Source organism: Phalangium opilio, unplaced genomic scaffold (assembly GCF_054372755.1).
Source record: "Phalangium opilio isolate 3A_F unplaced genomic scaffold, DU_Popi_V2 ptg001170l_1, whole genome shotgun sequence".
Lineage (NCBI taxonomy): Eukaryota > Metazoa > Arthropoda > Arachnida > Opiliones > Phalangiidae > Phalangium > Phalangium opilio.
The window spans coordinates 9,146,626-9,162,886 of NW_028324255.1; the positions used below are offsets into that span (position 1 = coordinate 9,146,626).

Below are 16,261 nucleotides of genomic sequence, written 5' to 3' on the forward strand. Positions count from 1 at the left end.
CCTCGCTTGAGCCCGGATAGCTCAGTCGGTAGAGCGTTAGGCTTTTAACCTAACGGTCCAGGGTTCGAGTCCCTGTTCGGGCGACTGTGTTTTTGAAGAATCATCAATAATTTAAACTTCAGATTATTTAATTTCCAGTAAAATTATTGAAATTCTAATCCCAATTATTACGGGAGTTCATTTCGTTTCAACCCGGATAGCTCAGTCGGTAGAGCGTTAGGCTTTTAACCTAACAGTCCAGGGTTCGAGTCCCTGTTCGGGCGACTCTGTTTTTAAAGAATCGTCAATAATTCAAACTTCAGATCATTTCACTTTCAATAAATTTATGTAAATTCTAATTCCAATTATTACGTGAGTTCACCTCGCTTGAGCCCGGATAGCTCAGTCGGTAGAGCGTTAGGCTTTTAACCTAACGGTCCAGGGTTCGAGTACCTGTTCGGGCCATTCTGTTTTTGAAGAATCATCAATAATTTAAACTTCAGATCATTTCACTTTCAATAAATTTATGTAAATTCTAATTCCAATTATTACGGGATTTAACTTCGTTTGAGACAGGATAGCTCAGTCGGTAGAGCGTTAGGCTTTTAACCTAACGGTCCAGGGTTCGAGTACCTGTTCGGGCCATTCTGTTTTTGAAGAATCATCAATAATTTAAACTTCAGATCATTTAATTTCCAGTAAAATTATTGAAATTCTAATCCCAATTATTACGGGAGTTCATTTCGTTTCAGCTCGGATAGCTCAGTTGGTAGAGCGTTAGGCTTCAAACCACGGTCCAGGGTTCGACTCCTTGTTCGGGCCATTCTGTTTTTGAAGAATCATCAATAATTTAAACTTCAGATTATTTAATTTCCAGTAAAATTATTGAAATTCTTATTCCAATTATTACGGGAGTTCACCTAGCTTGAGCCCGGATAGCTCAGTCGGTAGAGCGTTAGGCTTTTAACCTAACGGTCAAGGGTTCGAGTCCCTGTTCGGGCGACTGTGTTTTTGAAGAATCATCAATAATTTAAACTTCAGATCATTTAATTTCCAGTAAAATTATTGAAATTCTAATCCCAATTATTACGGGAGTTCATTTCTTTTCAGCTCGGATAGCTCAGTCGGTAGAGCGTTAGGCTTCAAACCACGGTCCAGGGTTCGACTCCTTGTTCGGGCGACTGTGTTTTTGAAGAATCATCAATAATTTAAACTTCAGATCATTTAATTTCCAGTAAAATTATTGAAATTCTAATCCCAATTATTACGGGAGTTCATTTCGTTTCAGCCCGGATAGCTCAGTCGGTAGAGCGTTAGGCTTTTAACCTAACAGTCCAGGGTTCGAGTCCCTGTTCGGGCGACTCTGTTTTTAAAGAATCGTCAATAATTTAAACTTCAGATCATTTCACTTTCAATAAATTTATGTAAATTCTAATTCCAATTATTACGTGAGTTCACCTCGCTTGAGCCCGGATAGCTCAGTCGGTAGAGCGTTAGGCTTTTAACCTAACGGTCCAGGGTTCGAGTACCTGTTCGGGCCATTCCGTTTTTGAAGAATCATCAATAATTTAAACTTCAGATCATTTCACTTTCAATAAATTTATGTAAATTCTAATTCCAATTATTACGTGAGTTCACCTCGCTTGAGCCCGGATAGCTCAGTCGGTAGAGCGTTAGGCTTTTAACCTAACGGTCCAGGGTTCGAGTACCTGTTCGGGCCATTCTGTTTTTGAAGAATCATCAATAATTTAAACTTCAGATCATTTAATTTCCAGTAAAATTATTGAAATTCTAATCCCAATTATTACGGGAGTTCATTTCTTTTCAGCTCGGATAGCTCAGTCGGTAGAGCGTTAGGCTTCAAACCACGGTCCAGGGTTCGACTCCTTGTTCGGGCGACTGTGTTTTTGAAGAATCATCAATAATTTAAACTTCAGATCATTTAATTTCCAGTAAAATTATTGAAATTCTAATCCCAATTATTACGGGAGTTCATTTCGTTTCAGCCCGGATAGCTCAGTCGGTAGAGCGTTAGGCTTTTAACCTAACAGTCCAGGGTTCGAGTCCCTGTTCGGGCGACTATGTTTTTAAAGAATCGTCAATAATTTAAACTTCAGATCATTTCACTTTCAATAAATTTATGTAAATTCTAATTCCAATTATTACGTGAGTTCACCTCGCTTGAGCCCGGATAGCTCAGTCGGTAGAGCGTTAGGCTTTTAACCTAACGGTCCAGGGTTCGAGTACCTGTTCGGGCCATTCCGTTTTTGAAGAATCATCAATAATTTAAACTTCAGATCATTTCACTTTCAATAAATTTATGTAAATTCTAATTCCAATTATTACGTGAGTTCACCTCGCTTGAGCCCGGATAGCTCAGTCGGTAGAGCGTTAGGCTTTTAACCTAACGGTCCAGGGTTCGAGTACCTGTTCGGGCCATTCTGTTTTTGAAGAATCATCAATAATTTAAACTTCAGATCATTTAATTTCCAGTAAAATTATTGAAATTCTAATCCCAATTATTACGGGAGTTCATTTCGTTTCAGCTCGGATAGCTCAGTCGGTAGAGCGTTAGGCTTCAAACCACGGTCCAGGGTTCGACTCCTTGTTCGGGCCATTCTGTTTTTGAAGAATCATCAATAATTTAAACTTCAGATTATTTAATTTCCAGTAAAATTATTGAAATTCTTATTCCAATTATTACGGGAGTTCACCTAGCTTGAGCCCGGATAGCTCAGTCGGTAGAGCGTTAGGCTTTTAACCTAACGGTCCAGGGTTCGAGTCCCTGTTCGGGCGACTGTGTTTTTGAAGAATCATCAATAATTTAAACTTCAGATCATTTAATTTCCAGTAAAATTATTGAAATTCTAATCCCAATTATTACGGGAGTTCATTTCTTTTCAGCTCGGATAGCTCAGTCGGTAGAGCGTTAGGCTTCAAACCACGGTCCAGGGTTCGACTCCTTGTTCGGGCGACTGTGTTTTTGAAGAATCATCAATAATTTAAACTTCAGATCATTTAATTTCCAGTAAAATTATTGAAATTCTAATCCCAATTATTACGGGAGTTCATTTCGTTTCAGCTCGGATAGCTCAGTCGGTAGAGCGTTAGGCTTCAAACCACGGTCCAGGGTTCGACTCCTTGTTCGGGCGACTCTTTTTTTGAAGAATCATCAATAATTTAAACTTCAGATCATTTAATTTCCAGTAAAATTATTGAAATTCTTATTCCAATTATTACGGGAGTTCACCTCGCTTGAGCCCGGATAGCTCAGTCGGTAGAGCGTTAGGCTTTTAACCTAACGGTCCAGGGTTCGAGTCCCTGTTCGGGCGACTGTGTTTTTGAAGAATCATCAATAATTTAAACTTCAGATCATTTAATTTCCAGTAAAATTATTGAAATTCTAATCCCAATTATTACGGGAGTTCTTTTCGTTTCAGCTCGGATAGCTCAGTCGGTAGAGCGTTAGGCTTCAAACCACGGTCCAGGGTTCGACTCCTTGTTCGGGCGACTCTTTTTTTAAAGAATCATCAATAATTTAAACTTCAGATCATTTAATTTCCAGTAAAATTATTGAAATTCTTATCCCAATTATTACGGGAGTTCACCTCGCTTGAGCCCGGATAGCTCAGTCGGTAGAGCGTTAGGCTTTTAATCTAACGGTCCAGGGTTCGAGTCCCTGTTCGGGCGACTGTGTTTTTGAAGAATCATCAATAATTTAAACTTCAGATCATTTAATTTCCAGTAAAATTATTGAAATTCTTATTCCAATTATTACGGGAGTTCACCTAGCTAGAGCCCGGATAGCTTAGTCGGTAGAGCGTTAGGCTTTTAACCTAACGGTCCAGGGTTCGAGTCCCTGTTCGGGCGACTGTGTTTTTGAAGAATCATCAATAATTTAAACTTCAGATCATTTAATTTCCAGTAAAATTATTGAAATTCTAATCCCAATTATTACGGGAGTTCATTTCTTTTCAGCTCGGATAGCTCAGTCGGTAGAGCGTTAGGCTTCAAACCACGGTCCAGGGTTCGACTCTTTGTTCGGGCGACTGTGTTTTTGAAGAATCATCAATAATTTAAACTTCAGATCATTTAATTTCCAGTAAAATTATTGAAATTCTAATCCCAATTATTACGGGAGTTCATTTCGTTTCAGCCCGGATAGCTCAGCCGGTAGAGCGTTAGGCTTTTAACCTAACGGTCCAGGGTTCGAGTCCCTGTTCGGGCGACTCTGTTTTTGAAGAATCATCAATAATTTAAACTTCAGATCATTTAATTTCCAGTAAAATTATTGAAATTCTTATTCCAATTATTACGGGAGTTCACCTCGCTTGAGCCCGGATAGCTCAGTCGGTAGAGCGTTAGGCTTTTAACCTAACAGTCCAGGGTTCGAGTCCCTGTTCGGGCGACTGTGTTTTTGAAGAATCATCAATAATTTAAACTTCAGATCATTTAATTTCCAGTAAAATTATTGAAATTCTAATCCCAATTATTACGGGAGTTCATTTCGTTTCAGCCCGGATAGCTCAGTCGGTAGAGCGTTAGGCTTTTAACCTAACGGTCCAAGGTTCGAGTCCCTGTTCGGGCGACTCTGTTTTTAAAGAATCGTCAATAATTTAAACTTCAGATCATTTCACTTTCAATAAATTTATGTAAATTCTAATTCCAATTATTACGTGAGTTCACCTCGCTTGAGCCCGGATAGCTCAGTCGGTAGAGCGTTAGGCTTTTAACCTAACGGTCCAGGGTTCGAGTACCTGTTCGGGCCATTCTGTTTTTGAAGAATCATCAATAATTTAAACTTCAGATCATTTAATTTCCAGTAAAATTATTGAAATTCTTATCCCAATTATTACGGGAGTTCACCTCGCTTGAGCCCGGATAGCTCAGTCGGTAGAGCGTTAGGCTTTTAACCTAACGGTCCAGGGTTCGAGTCCCTGTTCGGGCGACTCTGTTTTTAAAGAATCGTCAATAATTTAAACTTCAGATCATTTCAGTTTCAATAAATTTATGTAAATTCTAATTCCAATTATTACGTGAGTTCACCTCGCTTGAGCCCGGATAGCTCAGTCGGTAGAGCCTTAGGCTTTTAACCTAACGGTCCAGGGTTCGAGTACCTGTTCGGGTCATTCTGTTTTTGAAGAATCATCAATAATTTAAACTTCAGATCATTTCACTTTCAATAAATTTATGTAAATTCTAATTCCAAGTATTACGGGATTTAACTTCGTTTGAGACAGGATAGCTCAGTCGGTAGAGCGTTGGGCTTTTAACCTAACGGTCCAGGGTTCGAGTCCCTGTTCGGGCGACTCTGTTTTTGAAGAATCATCAATAATTTAAACTTCAGATCATTTAATTTCCAGTAAAATTATTGAAATTCTAATCCCAATTATTACGGGAGTTCATTTCGATTCAGCTCGGATAGCTCAGTCGGTAGAGCGTTAGGCTTCAAACCACGGTCCAGGGTTCGATTCCTTGTTCGGGCTACTCTTCTTTTAAAGAATCATCAATAATTTAAACTTCAGATCATTTAATTTCCAGTAAAATTATTGAAATTCTTATCCCAATTATTACGGGAGTTCACCTCGCTTGAGCCCGGATAGCTCAGTCGGTAGAGCGTAAGGCTTTTAACCTAACGGTCCAGGGTTCGAGTCCCTGTTCGGGCGACTGTGTTTTTGAAGAATCATCAATAATTTAAACTTCAGATCATTTAATTTCCAGTAAAATTATTGAAATTCTAATCCCAATTATTACGGGAGTTCATTTCGTTTCAGCCCGGATAGCTCAGTCGGTAGAGCGTTAGGCTTTTAACCTAACGGTCCAGGGTTCGAGTCTCTGTTCGGGCGACTCTGTTTTTAAAGAATCGTCAATAATTTAAACTTCAGATCATTTCACTTTCAATAAATTTATGTAAATTCTAATTCCAATTATTACGTGAGTTCACCTCGCTTGAGCCCGGATAGCTCAGTCGGTAGAGCGTTAGGCTTTTAACCTAACGGTCCAGGGTTCGAGTACCTGTTCGGGCCATTCTGTTTTTGAAGAATCATCAATAATTTAAACTTCAGATCATTTAATTTCCAGTAAAATGATTGAAATTCTAATCCCAATTATTACGGGAGTTCATTTCGTTTCAGCTCGGATAGCTCAGTCGGTAGAGCGTTAGGCTTCAAACCACGGTCCAGGGTTCGACTCCTTGTTCGGGCTACTCTTTTTTAAAGAATCATCAATAATTTAAACTTCAGATCATTTAATTTCCAGTAAAATTATTGAAATTCTTATCCCAATTATTACGGGAGTTCACCTCGCTTGAGCCCGGATAGCTCAGTCGGTAGAGCGTTAGGCTTTTAACCTAACGGTCCAGGGTTCGAGTACCTGTTCGGGCCATTCTGTTTTTGAAGAATCATCAATAATTTAAACTTCAGATCATTTAATTTCCAGTAAAATTATTGAAATTCTAATCCCAATTATTACGGGAGTTCATTTCGTTTCAGCTCGGATAGCTCAGTCGGTAGAGCGTTAGGCTTCAAACCACGGTCCAGGGTTCGACTCCTTGTTCGGGCGACTGTGTTTTTGAAGAATCATCAATAATTTAAACTTCAGATCATTTAATTTCCAGTAAAATTATTGGAATTCTTATTCCAATTATTACGGGAGTTCATTTCGTTTCAGCCCGGATAGCTCAGTCGGTAGAGCGTTAGGCTTTTAACCTAACGGTCCAGGGTTCGAGTCCCTGTTCGGGCGACTCTGTTTTTAAAGAATCGTCAATAATTTAAACTTCAGATCATTTCACTTTCAATAAATTTATGTAAATTCTAATTCCAATTATTACGTGAGTTCACCTCGCTTGAGCCCGGATAGCTCAGTCGGTAGAGCGTTAGGCTTTTAACCTAACGGTCCAGGGTTCGAGTACCTGTTCGGGCCATTCTGTTTTTGAAGAATCATCAATAATTTAAACTTCAGATCATTTAATTTCCAGTAAAATGATTGAAATTCTAATCCCAATTATTACGGGAGTTCATTTCGTTTCAGCTCGGATAGCTCAGTCGGTAGAGCGTTAGGCTTCAAACCACGGTCCAGGGTTCGACTCCTTGTTCGGGCTACTCTTTTTTAAAGAATCATCAATAATTTAAACTTCAGATCATTTAATTTCCAGTAAAATTATTGAAATTCTTATCCCAATTATTACGGGAGTTCACCTCGCTTGAGCCCGGATAGCTCAGTCGGTAGAGCGTTAGGCTTTTAACCTAACGGTCCAGGGTTCGAGTACCTGTTCGGGCCATTCTGTTTTTGAAGAATCATCAATAATTTAAACTTCAGATCATTTAATTTCCAGTAAAATTATTGAAATTCTAATCCCAATTATTACGGGAGTTCATTTCGTTTCAGCTCGGATAGCTCAGTCGGTAGAGCGTTAGGCTTCAAACCACGGTCCAGGGTTCGACTCCTTGTTCGGGCGACTGTGTTTTTGAAGAATCATCAATAATTTAAACTTCAGATCATTTAATTTCCAGTAAAATTATTGGAATTCTTATTCCAATTATTACGGGAGTTCATTTCGTTTCAGCCCGGATAGCTCAGTCGGTAGAGCGTTAGGCTTTTAACCTAACGGTCCAGGGTTCGAGTCCCTGTTCGGGCGACTCTGTTTTTAAAGAATCGTCAATAATTTAAACTTCAGATCATTTCACTTTCAATAAATTTATGTAAATTCTAATTCCAATTATTACGTGAGTTCACCTCGCTTGAGCCCGGATAGCTCAGTCGGTAGAGCGTTAGGCTTTTAACCTAACGGTCCAGGGTTAGAGTACCTGTTCGGGCCATTCTGTTTTTGAAGAATCATCAATAATTTAAACTTCAGATCATTTCACTTTCAATAAATTTATGTAAATTCTAATTCCAATTATTACGGGATTTAACTTCGTTTGAGACAGGATAGCTCAGTCGGTAGAGCGTTAGGCTTTTAACCTAACGGTCCAGGGTTCGAGTCCCTGTTCGGGCGACTGTGTTTTTGAAGAATCATCAATAATTTAAACTTCAGATCATTTAATTTCCAGTAAAATTATTGAAATTCTAATCCCAATTATTACGGGAGTTCATTTCGTTTCAGCTCGGATAGCTCAGTCGGTAGAGCGTTAGGCTTCAAACCACGGTCCAGGGTTCGACTCCTTGTTCGGGCGACTCTTTTTTTAAAGAATCATCAATAATTTAAACTTCAGATCATTTAATTTCCAGTAAAATTATTGAAATTCTTATCCCAATTATTACGGGAGTTCACCACGCTTGAGCCCGGATAGCTCAGTCGGTAGAGCGTTAGGCTTTTAACCTAACGGTCCAGGGTTCGAGTCCCTGTTCGGGCGACTGTGTTTTTGAAGAATCATCAATAATTTAAACTTCAGATTATTTAATTTCCAGTAAAATTATTGAAATTCTAATCCCAATTATTACGGTAGTTCATTTCGTTTCAGCCCGGATAGCTCAGTCGGTAGATTGTTAGGCTTTTAACCTAACAGTCCAGGGTTCGAGTCCCTGTTCGGGCGACTCTGTTTTTAAAGAATCGTCAATAATTTAAACTTCAGATCATTTCACTTTCAATAAATTTATGTAAATTCTAATTCCAATTATTACGTGAGTTCACCTCGCTTGAGCCCGGATAGCTCAGTCGGTAGAGCGTTAGGCTTTTAACCTAACGGTCCAGGGTTCGAGTACCTGTTCGGGCCATTCTGTTTTTGAAGAATCATCAATAATTTAAACTTCAGATCATTTAATTTCCAGTAAAATTATTGAAATTCTAATCCCAATTATTACGGGTGTTCATTTCGTTTCAGCTCGGATAGCTCAGTCGGTAGAGCGTTAGGCTTCAAACCACGTTCCAGGGTTCGACTCCTTGTTCGGGCCATTCTGTTTTTGAAGAATCATCAATAATTTAAACTTCAGATCATTTAATTTCCAGTAAAATTATTGAAATTCTTATTCCAATTATTACGGGAGTTCACCTCGCTTGAGCCCGGATAGCTCAGTCGGTAGAGCGTTAGGCTTTTAACCTAACGGTTCAGGGTTCGAGTCCCTGTTCGGGCGACTGTGTTTTTGAAGAATCATCAATAATTTAAACTTCAGATCATTTAATTTCCAGTAAAATTATTGAAATTCTAATCCCAATTATTACGGGAGTTCATTTCTTTTCAGCTCGGATAGCTCAGTCGGTAGAGCGTTAGGCTTCAAACCACGGTCCAGGGTTCGACTCCTTGTTCGGGCCATTCTGTTTTTGAAGAATCATCAATAATTTAAACTTCAGATCATTTAATTTCCAGTAAAATTATTGAAATTCTTATTCCAATTATTACGGGAGTTCACCTCGCTTGAGCCCGGATAGCTCAGTCGGTAGAGCGTTACGCTTTTAACCTAACGGTCCAGGGTTCGAGTCCCTGTTCGGGCGACTGTGTTTTTGAAGAATCATCAATAATTTAAACTTCAGATTATTTAATTTCCAGTAAAATTATTGAAATTCTAATCCCAATTATTACGGTAGTTCATTTCGTTTCAGCCCGGATAGCTCAGTCGGTAGATTGTTAGGCTTTTAACCTAACAGTCCAGGGTTCGAGTCCCTGTTTGGGCGACTCTGTTTTTAAAGAATCGTCAATAATTTAAACTTCAGATCATTTCACTTTCAATAAATTTATGTAAATTCTAATTCCAATTATTACGTGAGTTCACCTCGCTTGAGCCCGGATAGCTCAGTCGGTAGAGCGTTAGGCTTTTAACCTAACGGTCCAGGGTTCGAGTACCTGTTCGGGCCATTCTGTTTTTGAAGAATCATCAATAATTTAAACTTCAGATCATTTAATTTCCAGTAAAATTATTGAAATTCTAATCCCAATTATTACGGGTGTTCATTTCGTTTCAGCTCGGATAGCTCAGTCGGTAGAGCGCTAGGCTTCAAACCACGGTCCAGGGTTCGACTCCTTGTTCGGGCCATTCTGTTTTTGAAGAATCATCAATAATTTAAACTTCAGATCATTTAATTTCCAGTAAAATTATTGAAATTCTTATTCCAATTATTACGGGAGTTCACCTCGCTTGAGCCCGGATAGCTCAGTCGGTAGAGCGTTAGGCTTTTAACCTAACGGTCCAGGGTTCGAGTCCCTGTTCGGGCGACTGTGTTTTTGAAGAATCATCAATAATTTAAACTTCAGATCATTTAATTTCCAGTAAAATTATTGAAATTCTAATCCCAAATATTACGGGAGTTCATTTCGTTTCAGCCCGGATAGCTCAGCCGGTAGAGCGTTAGGCTTTTAACCTAACGGTCCCGGGTTCGACTCCTTGTTCGGGCGACTGTGTTTTTGAAGAATCATCAATAATTTAAACTTCAGATCATTTAATTTCCAGTAAAATTATTGAAATTCTAATCCCAATTATTACGGGAGTTCATTTCGTTTCAGCCCGGATAGCTCAGCCGGTAGAGCGTTAGGCTTTTAACCTAACGGTCCCGGGTTCGACTCCTTGTTCGGGCGACTGTGTTTTTGAAGAATCATCAATAATTTAAACTTCAGATCATTTAATTTCCAGTAAAATTATTGAAATTCTAATCCCAATTATTACGGGAGTTCATTTCGTTTCAGCCCGGATAGCTCAGCCGGTAGAGCGTTAGGCTTTTAACCTAACGGTCCCGGGTTCGAGTACCTGTTCGGGCGACTCTGTTTTTGAACAATCATCAATAATTTAAACTTCAGATCATTTAATTTCCAGTAAAATTTTTGAAATTCTTATTCCAATTATTACGGGAGTTCACCTCGCTTGAGCCCGGATAGCTCAGTCGGTAGAGCGTTAGGCTTTTAACCTAACGGTCCAGGGTTCGAGTACCTGTTCGGGCCATTCTGTTTTTGAAGAATCATCAATAATTTAAACTTCAGATCATTTAATTTCCAGTAAAATTATTGAAATTCTAATCCCAATTATTACGGGTGTTCATTTCGTTTCAGCTCGGATAGCTCAGTCGGTAGAGCGCTAGGCTTCAAACCACGGTCCAGGGTTCGACTCCTTGTTCGGGCCATTCTGTTTTTGAAGAATCATCAATAATTTAAACTTCAGATCATTTAATTTCCAGTAAAATTATTGAAATTCTTATTCCAATTATTACGGGAGTTCACCTCGCTTGAGCCCGGATAGCTCAGTCGGTAGAGCGTTAGGCTTTTAACCTAACGGTCCAGGGTTCGAGTCCCTGTTCGGGCGACTGTGTTTTTGAAGAATCATCAATAATTTAAACTTCAGATCATTTAATTTCCAGTAAAATTATTGAAATTCTAATCCCAAATATTACGGGAGTTCATTTCTTTTCAGCTCGGATAGCTCAGTCGGTAGAGCGTTAGGCATCAAACCACGGTCCAGGGTTCGACTCCTTGTTCGGGCGACTGTGTTTTTGAAGAATCATCAATAATTTAAACTTCAGATCATTTAATTTCCAGTAAAATTATTGAAATTCTAATCCCAATTATTACGGGAGTTCATTTCGTTTCAGCCCGGATAGCTCAGCCGGTAGAGCGTTAGGCTTTTAACCTAACGGTCCCGGGTTCGAGTCCCTGTTCGGGCGACTCTGTTTTTGAACAATCATCAATAATTTAAACTTCAGATCATTTAATTTCCAGTAAAATTTTTGAAATTCTTATTCCAATTATTACGGGAGTTCACCTCGCTTGAGCCCGGATAGCTCAGTCGGTAGAGCGTTAGGCTTTTAACCTAACGGTCCAGGGTTCGAGTCCCTGTTCGGGCGACTGTGTTTTTGAAGAATCATCAATAATTTAAACTTCAGATCATTTAATTTCCAGTAAAATTATTGAAATTCTAATCCCAATTATTACGGGAGTTCATTTCGTTTCAGCCCGGATAGCTCAGCCGGTAGAGCGTTAGGCTTTTAACCTAACGGTCCAGGGTTCGACTCCTTGTTCGGGCGACTCTTTTTTTAAAGAATCATCAATAATTTAAACTTCAGATCATTTAATTTCCAGTAAAATTATTGAAATTCTTATCCCAATTATTACGGGAGTTCACCTCGCTTGAGCCCGGATAGCTCAGTCGGTAGAGCGTTAGGCTTTTAACCTAACGGTCCAGGGTTCGAGTCCCTGTTCGGGCGACTGTGTTTTTGAAGAATCATCAATAATTTAAACTTCAGATTATTTAATTTCCAGTAAAATTATTGAAATTCTAATCCCAATTATTACGGTAGTTCATTTCGTTTCAGCCCGGATAGCTCAGTCGGTAGATTGTTAGGCTTTTAACCTAACAGTCCAGGGTTCGAGTCCCTGTTCGGGCGACTTTGTTTTTAAAGAATCGTCAATAATTTAAACTTCAGATCATTTCACTTTCAATAAATTTATGTAAATTCTAATTCCAATTATTACGTGAGTTCACCTCGCTTGAGCCCGGATAGCTCAGTCGGTAGAGCGTTAGGCTTTTAACCTAACGGTCCAGGGTTCGAGTACCTGTTCGGGCCATTCTGTTTTTGAAGAATCATCAATAATTTAAACTTCAGATCATTTAATTTCCAGTAAAATTATTGAAATTCTAATCCCAATTATTACGGGTGTTCATTTCGTTTCAGCTCGGATAGCTCAGTCGGTAGAGCGTTAGGCTTCAAACCACGTTCCAGGGTTCGACTCCTTGTTCGGGCCATTCTGTTTTTGAAGAATCATCAATAATTTAAACTTCAGATCATTTAATTTCCAGTAAAATTATTGAAATTCTTATTCCAATTATTACGGGAGTTCACCTCGCTTGAGCCCGGATAGCTCAGTCGGTAGAGCGTTAGGCTTTTAACCTAACGGTTCAGGGTTCGAGTCCCTGTTCGGGCGACTGTGTTTTTGAAGAATCATCAATAATTTAAACTTCAGATCATTTAATTTCCAGTAAAATTATTGAAATTCTAATCCCAATTATTACGGGAGTTCATTTCTTTTCAGCTCGGATAGCTCAGTCGGTAGAGCGTTAGGCTTCAAACCACGGTCCAGGGTTCGACTCCTTGTTCGGGCCATTCAGTTTTTGAAGAATCATCAATAATTTAAACTTCAGATCATTTAATTTCCAGTAAAATTATTGAAATTCTTATTCCAATTATTACGGGAGTTCACCTCGCTTGAGCCCGGATAGCTCAGTCGGTAGAGCGTTACGCTTTTAACCTAACGGTCCAGGGTTCGAGTCCCTGTTCGGGCGACTGTGTTTTTGAAGAATCATCAATAATTTAAACTTCAGATTATTTAATTTCCAGTAAAATTATTGAAATTCTAATCCCAATTATTACGGTAGTTCATTTCGTTTCAGCCCGGATAGCTCAGTCGGTAGATTGTTAGGCTTTTAACCTAACAGTCCAGGGTTCGAGTCCCTGTTTGGGCGACTCTGTTTTTAAAGAATCGTCAATAATTTAAACTTCAGATCATTTCACTTTCAATAAATTTATGTAAATTCTAATTCCAATTATTACGTGAGTTCACCTCGCTTGAGCCCGGATAGCTCAGTCGGTAGAGCGTTAGGCTTTTAACCTAACGGTCCAGGGTTCGAGTACCTGTTCGGGCCATTCTGTTTTTGAAGAATCATCAATAATTTAAACTTCAGATCATTTAATTTCCAGTAAAATTATTGAAATTCTAATCCCAATTATTACGGGTGTTCATTTCGTTTCAGCTCGGATAGCTCAGTCGGTAGAGCGCTAGGCTTCAAACCACGGTCCAGGGTTCGACTCCTTGTTCGGGCCATTCTGTTTTTGAAGAATCATCAATAATTTAAACTTCAGATCATTTAATTTCCAGTAAAATTATTGAAATTCTTATTCCAATTATTACGGGAGTTCACCTCGCTTGAGCCCGGATAGCTCAGTCGGTAGAGCGTTAGGCTTTTAACCTAACGGTCCAGGGTTCGAGTCCCTGTTCGGGCGACTGTGTTTTTGAAGAATCATCAATAATTTAAACTTCAGATCATTTAATTTCCAGTAAAATTATTGAAATTCTAATCCCAAATATTACGGGAGTTCATTTCTTTTCAGCTCGGATAGCTCAGTCGGTAGAGCGTTAGGCATCAAACCACGGTCCAGGGTTCGACTCCTTGTTCGGGCGACTGTGTTTTTGAAGAATCATCAATAATTTAAACTTCAGATCATTTAATTTCCAGTAAAATTATTGAAATTCTAATCCCAATTATTACGGGAGTTCATTTCGTTTCAGCCCGGATAGCTCAGCCGGTAGAGCGTTAGGCTTTTAACCTAACGGTCCCGGGTTCGAGTCCCTGTTCGGGCGACTCTGTTTTTGAACAATCATCAATAATTTAAACTTCAGATCTTTTAATTTCCAGTAAAATTATTGAAATTCTTATTCCAATTATTACGGGAGTTCACCTCGCTTGAGCCCGGATAGCTCAGTCGGTAGAGCGTTAGGCTTTTAACCTAACGGTCCAGGGTTCGAGTCCCTGTTCGGGCGACTGTGTTTTTGAAGAATCATCAATAATTTAAACTTCAGATCATTTAATTTCCAGTAAAATTATTGAAATTCTAATCCCAATTATTACGGGAGTTCATTTCGTTTCAGCCCGGATAGCTCAGCCGGTAGAGCGTTAGGCTTTTAACCTAACGGTCCAGGGTTCGACTCCTTGTTCGGGCGACTCTTTTTTTAAAGAATCATCAATAATTTAAACTTCAGATCATTTAATTTCCAGTAAAATTATTGAAATTCTTATCCCAATTATTACGGGAGTTCACCTCGCTTGAGCCCGGATAGCTCAGTCGGTAGAGCGTTAGGCTTTTAACCTAACGGTCCAGGGTTCGAGTCCCTGTTCGGGCGACTGTGTTTTTGAAGAATCATCAATAATTTAAACTTCAGATTATTTAATTTCCAGTAAAATTATTGAAATTCTAATCCCAATTATTACGGGAGTTCATTTCGTTTCAGCCCGGATAGCTCAGTCGGTAGAGCGTTAGGCATTTAACCTAACAGTCCAGGGTTCGAGTCCCTGTTCGGGCGACTCTGTTTTTAAAGAATCGTCAATAATTTAAACTTCAGATCATTTCACTTTCAATAAATTTATGTAAATTCTAATTCCAATTATTACGTGAGTTCACCTCGCTTGAGCCCGGATAGCTCAGTCGGTAGAGCGTTAGGCTTTTAACCTAACGGTCCAGGGTTCGAGTACCTGTTCGGGCCATTCTGTTTTTGAAGAATCATCAATAATTTAAACTTCAGATCATTTAATTTCCAGTAAAATTATTGAAATTCTAATCCCAATTATTACGGGAGTTCATTTCGTTTCAGCCCGGATAGCTCAGCCGGTAGAGCGTTAGGCTTTTAACCTAACGGTCCAGGGTTCGACTCCTTGTTCGGGCGACTCTTTTTTTAAAGAATCATCAATAATTTAAACTTCAGATCATTTAATTTCCAGTAAAATTATTGAAATTCTTATCCCAATTATTACGGGAGTTCACCTCGCTTGAGCCCGGATAGCTCAGTCGGTAGAGCGTTAGGCTTTTAACCTAACGGTCCAGGGTTCGAGTCCCTGTTCGGGCGACTGTGTTTTTGAAGAATCATCAATAATTTAAACTTCAGATCATTTAATTTCCAGTAAAATTATTGAAATTCTAATCCCAAATATTACGGGAGTTCATTTCTTTTCAGCTCGGATAGCTCAGTCGGTAGAGCGTTAGGCATCAAACCACGGTCCAGGGTTCGACTCCTTGTTCGGGCGACTGTGTTTTTGAAGAATCATCAATAATTTAAACTTCAGATCATTTAATTTCCAGTAAAATTATTGAAATTCTAATCCCAATTATTACGGGAGTTCATTTCGTTTCAGCCCGGATAGCTCAGCCGGTAGAGCGTTAGGCTTTTAACCTAACGGTCCCGGGTTCGAGTCCCTGTTCGGGCGACTCTGTTTTTGAACAATCATCAATAATTTAAACTTCAGATCTTTTAATTTCCAGTAAAATTATTGAAATTCTTATTCCAATTATTACGGGAGTTCACCTCGCTTGAGCCCGGATAGCTCAGTCGGTAGAGCGTTAGGCTTTTAACCTAACGGTCCAGGGTTCGAGTCCCTGTTCGGGCGACTGTGTTTTTGAAGAATCATCAATAATTTAAACTTCAGATCATTTAATTTCCAGTAAAATTATTGAAATTCTAATCCCAATTATTACGGGAGTTCATTTCGTTTCAGCCCGGATAGCTCAGCCGGTAGAGCGTTAGGCTTTTAACCTAACGGTCCAGGGTTCGACTCCTTGTTCGGGCGACTCTTTTTTTAAAGAATCATCAATAAT

At 39.2% G+C, this 16,261-nt stretch overlaps 55 non-coding genes across 55 annotated transcripts; all 55 read left to right on the plus strand.

The window, feature by feature from the left end:
* Positions 1-10: 10 nt before the first annotated feature.
* Positions 11-83, plus strand: TRNAK-UUU (transfer RNA lysine (anticodon UUU)). Its single transcript has one exon. It is a non-coding gene; the product is annotated as a tRNA-Lys (tRNA).
* A 107-nt stretch (positions 84-190) lies between these two features.
* TRNAK-UUU (transfer RNA lysine (anticodon UUU)) lies at positions 191-263 on the plus strand. The gene has a single exon. It is a non-coding gene; the product is annotated as a tRNA-Lys (tRNA).
* A 107-nt stretch (positions 264-370) lies between these two features.
* On the plus strand, positions 371-443 carry TRNAK-UUU (transfer RNA lysine (anticodon UUU)). Its single transcript has one exon. It is a non-coding gene; the product is annotated as a tRNA-Lys (tRNA).
* Positions 444-908: 465 nt separating this feature from the next.
* On the plus strand, positions 909-981 carry TRNAK-UUU (transfer RNA lysine (anticodon UUU)). Its single transcript has one exon. It is a non-coding gene; the product is annotated as a tRNA-Lys (tRNA).
* A 285-nt stretch (positions 982-1,266) lies between these two features.
* On the plus strand, positions 1,267-1,339 carry TRNAK-UUU (transfer RNA lysine (anticodon UUU)). Its single transcript has one exon. It is a non-coding gene; the product is annotated as a tRNA-Lys (tRNA).
* A 107-nt stretch (positions 1,340-1,446) lies between these two features.
* TRNAK-UUU (transfer RNA lysine (anticodon UUU)) lies at positions 1,447-1,519 on the plus strand. Its single transcript has one exon. It is a non-coding gene; the product is annotated as a tRNA-Lys (tRNA).
* A 107-nt stretch (positions 1,520-1,626) lies between these two features.
* Positions 1,627-1,699, plus strand: TRNAK-UUU (transfer RNA lysine (anticodon UUU)). Its single transcript has one exon. It is a non-coding gene; the product is annotated as a tRNA-Lys (tRNA).
* Positions 1,700-1,984: 285 nt separating this feature from the next.
* Positions 1,985-2,057, plus strand: TRNAK-UUU (transfer RNA lysine (anticodon UUU)). Its single transcript has one exon. It is a non-coding gene; the product is annotated as a tRNA-Lys (tRNA).
* A 107-nt stretch (positions 2,058-2,164) lies between these two features.
* Positions 2,165-2,237, plus strand: TRNAK-UUU (transfer RNA lysine (anticodon UUU)). Its single transcript has one exon. It is a non-coding gene; the product is annotated as a tRNA-Lys (tRNA).
* A 107-nt stretch (positions 2,238-2,344) lies between these two features.
* On the plus strand, positions 2,345-2,417 carry TRNAK-UUU (transfer RNA lysine (anticodon UUU)). The gene has a single exon. It is a non-coding gene; the product is annotated as a tRNA-Lys (tRNA).
* Positions 2,418-2,702: 285 nt separating this feature from the next.
* TRNAK-UUU (transfer RNA lysine (anticodon UUU)) lies at positions 2,703-2,775 on the plus strand. The gene has a single exon. It is a non-coding gene; the product is annotated as a tRNA-Lys (tRNA).
* A 463-nt stretch (positions 2,776-3,238) lies between these two features.
* Positions 3,239-3,311, plus strand: TRNAK-UUU (transfer RNA lysine (anticodon UUU)). The gene has a single exon. It is a non-coding gene; the product is annotated as a tRNA-Lys (tRNA).
* A 285-nt stretch (positions 3,312-3,596) lies between these two features.
* Positions 3,597-3,669, plus strand: TRNAK-UUU (transfer RNA lysine (anticodon UUU)). Its single transcript has one exon. It is a non-coding gene; the product is annotated as a tRNA-Lys (tRNA).
* Positions 3,670-3,776: 107 nt separating this feature from the next.
* TRNAK-UUU (transfer RNA lysine (anticodon UUU)) lies at positions 3,777-3,849 on the plus strand. Its single transcript has one exon. It is a non-coding gene; the product is annotated as a tRNA-Lys (tRNA).
* Positions 3,850-4,134: 285 nt separating this feature from the next.
* On the plus strand, positions 4,135-4,207 carry TRNAK-UUU (transfer RNA lysine (anticodon UUU)). The gene has a single exon. It is a non-coding gene; the product is annotated as a tRNA-Lys (tRNA).
* Positions 4,208-4,314: 107 nt separating this feature from the next.
* Positions 4,315-4,387, plus strand: TRNAK-UUU (transfer RNA lysine (anticodon UUU)). Its single transcript has one exon. It is a non-coding gene; the product is annotated as a tRNA-Lys (tRNA).
* A 107-nt stretch (positions 4,388-4,494) lies between these two features.
* Positions 4,495-4,567, plus strand: TRNAK-UUU (transfer RNA lysine (anticodon UUU)). Its single transcript has one exon. It is a non-coding gene; the product is annotated as a tRNA-Lys (tRNA).
* A 107-nt stretch (positions 4,568-4,674) lies between these two features.
* On the plus strand, positions 4,675-4,747 carry TRNAK-UUU (transfer RNA lysine (anticodon UUU)). Its single transcript has one exon. It is a non-coding gene; the product is annotated as a tRNA-Lys (tRNA).
* A 107-nt stretch (positions 4,748-4,854) lies between these two features.
* Positions 4,855-4,927, plus strand: TRNAK-UUU (transfer RNA lysine (anticodon UUU)). The gene has a single exon. It is a non-coding gene; the product is annotated as a tRNA-Lys (tRNA).
* A 645-nt stretch (positions 4,928-5,572) lies between these two features.
* On the plus strand, positions 5,573-5,645 carry TRNAK-UUU (transfer RNA lysine (anticodon UUU)). The gene has a single exon. It is a non-coding gene; the product is annotated as a tRNA-Lys (tRNA).
* A 107-nt stretch (positions 5,646-5,752) lies between these two features.
* Positions 5,753-5,825, plus strand: TRNAK-UUU (transfer RNA lysine (anticodon UUU)). The gene has a single exon. It is a non-coding gene; the product is annotated as a tRNA-Lys (tRNA).
* Positions 5,826-5,932: 107 nt separating this feature from the next.
* Positions 5,933-6,005, plus strand: TRNAK-UUU (transfer RNA lysine (anticodon UUU)). Its single transcript has one exon. It is a non-coding gene; the product is annotated as a tRNA-Lys (tRNA).
* A 284-nt stretch (positions 6,006-6,289) lies between these two features.
* On the plus strand, positions 6,290-6,362 carry TRNAK-UUU (transfer RNA lysine (anticodon UUU)). Its single transcript has one exon. It is a non-coding gene; the product is annotated as a tRNA-Lys (tRNA).
* A 285-nt stretch (positions 6,363-6,647) lies between these two features.
* Positions 6,648-6,720, plus strand: TRNAK-UUU (transfer RNA lysine (anticodon UUU)). Its single transcript has one exon. It is a non-coding gene; the product is annotated as a tRNA-Lys (tRNA).
* A 107-nt stretch (positions 6,721-6,827) lies between these two features.
* Positions 6,828-6,900, plus strand: TRNAK-UUU (transfer RNA lysine (anticodon UUU)). Its single transcript has one exon. It is a non-coding gene; the product is annotated as a tRNA-Lys (tRNA).
* A 284-nt stretch (positions 6,901-7,184) lies between these two features.
* On the plus strand, positions 7,185-7,257 carry TRNAK-UUU (transfer RNA lysine (anticodon UUU)). Its single transcript has one exon. It is a non-coding gene; the product is annotated as a tRNA-Lys (tRNA).
* Positions 7,258-7,542: 285 nt separating this feature from the next.
* On the plus strand, positions 7,543-7,615 carry TRNAK-UUU (transfer RNA lysine (anticodon UUU)). The gene has a single exon. It is a non-coding gene; the product is annotated as a tRNA-Lys (tRNA).
* A 645-nt stretch (positions 7,616-8,260) lies between these two features.
* TRNAK-UUU (transfer RNA lysine (anticodon UUU)) lies at positions 8,261-8,333 on the plus strand. The gene has a single exon. It is a non-coding gene; the product is annotated as a tRNA-Lys (tRNA).
* Positions 8,334-8,620: 287 nt separating this feature from the next.
* On the plus strand, positions 8,621-8,693 carry TRNAK-UUU (transfer RNA lysine (anticodon UUU)). Its single transcript has one exon. It is a non-coding gene; the product is annotated as a tRNA-Lys (tRNA).
* Positions 8,694-8,978: 285 nt separating this feature from the next.
* TRNAK-UUU (transfer RNA lysine (anticodon UUU)) lies at positions 8,979-9,051 on the plus strand. Its single transcript has one exon. It is a non-coding gene; the product is annotated as a tRNA-Lys (tRNA).
* Positions 9,052-9,336: 285 nt separating this feature from the next.
* Positions 9,337-9,409, plus strand: TRNAK-UUU (transfer RNA lysine (anticodon UUU)). Its single transcript has one exon. It is a non-coding gene; the product is annotated as a tRNA-Lys (tRNA).
* A 287-nt stretch (positions 9,410-9,696) lies between these two features.
* TRNAK-UUU (transfer RNA lysine (anticodon UUU)) lies at positions 9,697-9,769 on the plus strand. Its single transcript has one exon. It is a non-coding gene; the product is annotated as a tRNA-Lys (tRNA).
* Positions 9,770-10,054: 285 nt separating this feature from the next.
* On the plus strand, positions 10,055-10,127 carry TRNAK-UUU (transfer RNA lysine (anticodon UUU)). The gene has a single exon. It is a non-coding gene; the product is annotated as a tRNA-Lys (tRNA).
* Positions 10,128-10,774: 647 nt separating this feature from the next.
* Positions 10,775-10,847, plus strand: TRNAK-UUU (transfer RNA lysine (anticodon UUU)). The gene has a single exon. It is a non-coding gene; the product is annotated as a tRNA-Lys (tRNA).
* A 285-nt stretch (positions 10,848-11,132) lies between these two features.
* TRNAK-UUU (transfer RNA lysine (anticodon UUU)) lies at positions 11,133-11,205 on the plus strand. Its single transcript has one exon. It is a non-coding gene; the product is annotated as a tRNA-Lys (tRNA).
* A 285-nt stretch (positions 11,206-11,490) lies between these two features.
* Positions 11,491-11,563, plus strand: TRNAK-UUU (transfer RNA lysine (anticodon UUU)). Its single transcript has one exon. It is a non-coding gene; the product is annotated as a tRNA-Lys (tRNA).
* Positions 11,564-11,670: 107 nt separating this feature from the next.
* On the plus strand, positions 11,671-11,743 carry TRNAK-UUU (transfer RNA lysine (anticodon UUU)). Its single transcript has one exon. It is a non-coding gene; the product is annotated as a tRNA-Lys (tRNA).
* Positions 11,744-11,850: 107 nt separating this feature from the next.
* TRNAK-UUU (transfer RNA lysine (anticodon UUU)) lies at positions 11,851-11,923 on the plus strand. Its single transcript has one exon. It is a non-coding gene; the product is annotated as a tRNA-Lys (tRNA).
* A 107-nt stretch (positions 11,924-12,030) lies between these two features.
* Positions 12,031-12,103, plus strand: TRNAK-UUU (transfer RNA lysine (anticodon UUU)). The gene has a single exon. It is a non-coding gene; the product is annotated as a tRNA-Lys (tRNA).
* A 287-nt stretch (positions 12,104-12,390) lies between these two features.
* Positions 12,391-12,463, plus strand: TRNAK-UUU (transfer RNA lysine (anticodon UUU)). Its single transcript has one exon. It is a non-coding gene; the product is annotated as a tRNA-Lys (tRNA).
* A 285-nt stretch (positions 12,464-12,748) lies between these two features.
* On the plus strand, positions 12,749-12,821 carry TRNAK-UUU (transfer RNA lysine (anticodon UUU)). The gene has a single exon. It is a non-coding gene; the product is annotated as a tRNA-Lys (tRNA).
* A 285-nt stretch (positions 12,822-13,106) lies between these two features.
* On the plus strand, positions 13,107-13,179 carry TRNAK-UUU (transfer RNA lysine (anticodon UUU)). Its single transcript has one exon. It is a non-coding gene; the product is annotated as a tRNA-Lys (tRNA).
* A 287-nt stretch (positions 13,180-13,466) lies between these two features.
* TRNAK-UUU (transfer RNA lysine (anticodon UUU)) lies at positions 13,467-13,539 on the plus strand. Its single transcript has one exon. It is a non-coding gene; the product is annotated as a tRNA-Lys (tRNA).
* Positions 13,540-13,824: 285 nt separating this feature from the next.
* Positions 13,825-13,897, plus strand: TRNAK-UUU (transfer RNA lysine (anticodon UUU)). The gene has a single exon. It is a non-coding gene; the product is annotated as a tRNA-Lys (tRNA).
* A 285-nt stretch (positions 13,898-14,182) lies between these two features.
* Positions 14,183-14,255, plus strand: TRNAK-UUU (transfer RNA lysine (anticodon UUU)). The gene has a single exon. It is a non-coding gene; the product is annotated as a tRNA-Lys (tRNA).
* Positions 14,256-14,362: 107 nt separating this feature from the next.
* Positions 14,363-14,435, plus strand: TRNAK-UUU (transfer RNA lysine (anticodon UUU)). Its single transcript has one exon. It is a non-coding gene; the product is annotated as a tRNA-Lys (tRNA).
* Positions 14,436-14,542: 107 nt separating this feature from the next.
* Positions 14,543-14,615, plus strand: TRNAK-UUU (transfer RNA lysine (anticodon UUU)). Its single transcript has one exon. It is a non-coding gene; the product is annotated as a tRNA-Lys (tRNA).
* A 107-nt stretch (positions 14,616-14,722) lies between these two features.
* TRNAK-UUU (transfer RNA lysine (anticodon UUU)) lies at positions 14,723-14,795 on the plus strand. Its single transcript has one exon. It is a non-coding gene; the product is annotated as a tRNA-Lys (tRNA).
* A 107-nt stretch (positions 14,796-14,902) lies between these two features.
* Positions 14,903-14,975, plus strand: TRNAK-UUU (transfer RNA lysine (anticodon UUU)). Its single transcript has one exon. It is a non-coding gene; the product is annotated as a tRNA-Lys (tRNA).
* A 107-nt stretch (positions 14,976-15,082) lies between these two features.
* Positions 15,083-15,155, plus strand: TRNAK-UUU (transfer RNA lysine (anticodon UUU)). The gene has a single exon. It is a non-coding gene; the product is annotated as a tRNA-Lys (tRNA).
* A 107-nt stretch (positions 15,156-15,262) lies between these two features.
* Positions 15,263-15,335, plus strand: TRNAK-UUU (transfer RNA lysine (anticodon UUU)). Its single transcript has one exon. It is a non-coding gene; the product is annotated as a tRNA-Lys (tRNA).
* Positions 15,336-15,442: 107 nt separating this feature from the next.
* Positions 15,443-15,515, plus strand: TRNAK-UUU (transfer RNA lysine (anticodon UUU)). The gene has a single exon. It is a non-coding gene; the product is annotated as a tRNA-Lys (tRNA).
* A 285-nt stretch (positions 15,516-15,800) lies between these two features.
* TRNAK-UUU (transfer RNA lysine (anticodon UUU)) lies at positions 15,801-15,873 on the plus strand. The gene has a single exon. It is a non-coding gene; the product is annotated as a tRNA-Lys (tRNA).
* A 107-nt stretch (positions 15,874-15,980) lies between these two features.
* TRNAK-UUU (transfer RNA lysine (anticodon UUU)) lies at positions 15,981-16,053 on the plus strand. The gene has a single exon. It is a non-coding gene; the product is annotated as a tRNA-Lys (tRNA).
* Positions 16,054-16,160: 107 nt separating this feature from the next.
* Positions 16,161-16,233, plus strand: TRNAK-UUU (transfer RNA lysine (anticodon UUU)). The gene has a single exon. It is a non-coding gene; the product is annotated as a tRNA-Lys (tRNA).
* Positions 16,234-16,261: the final 28 nt, after the last annotated feature.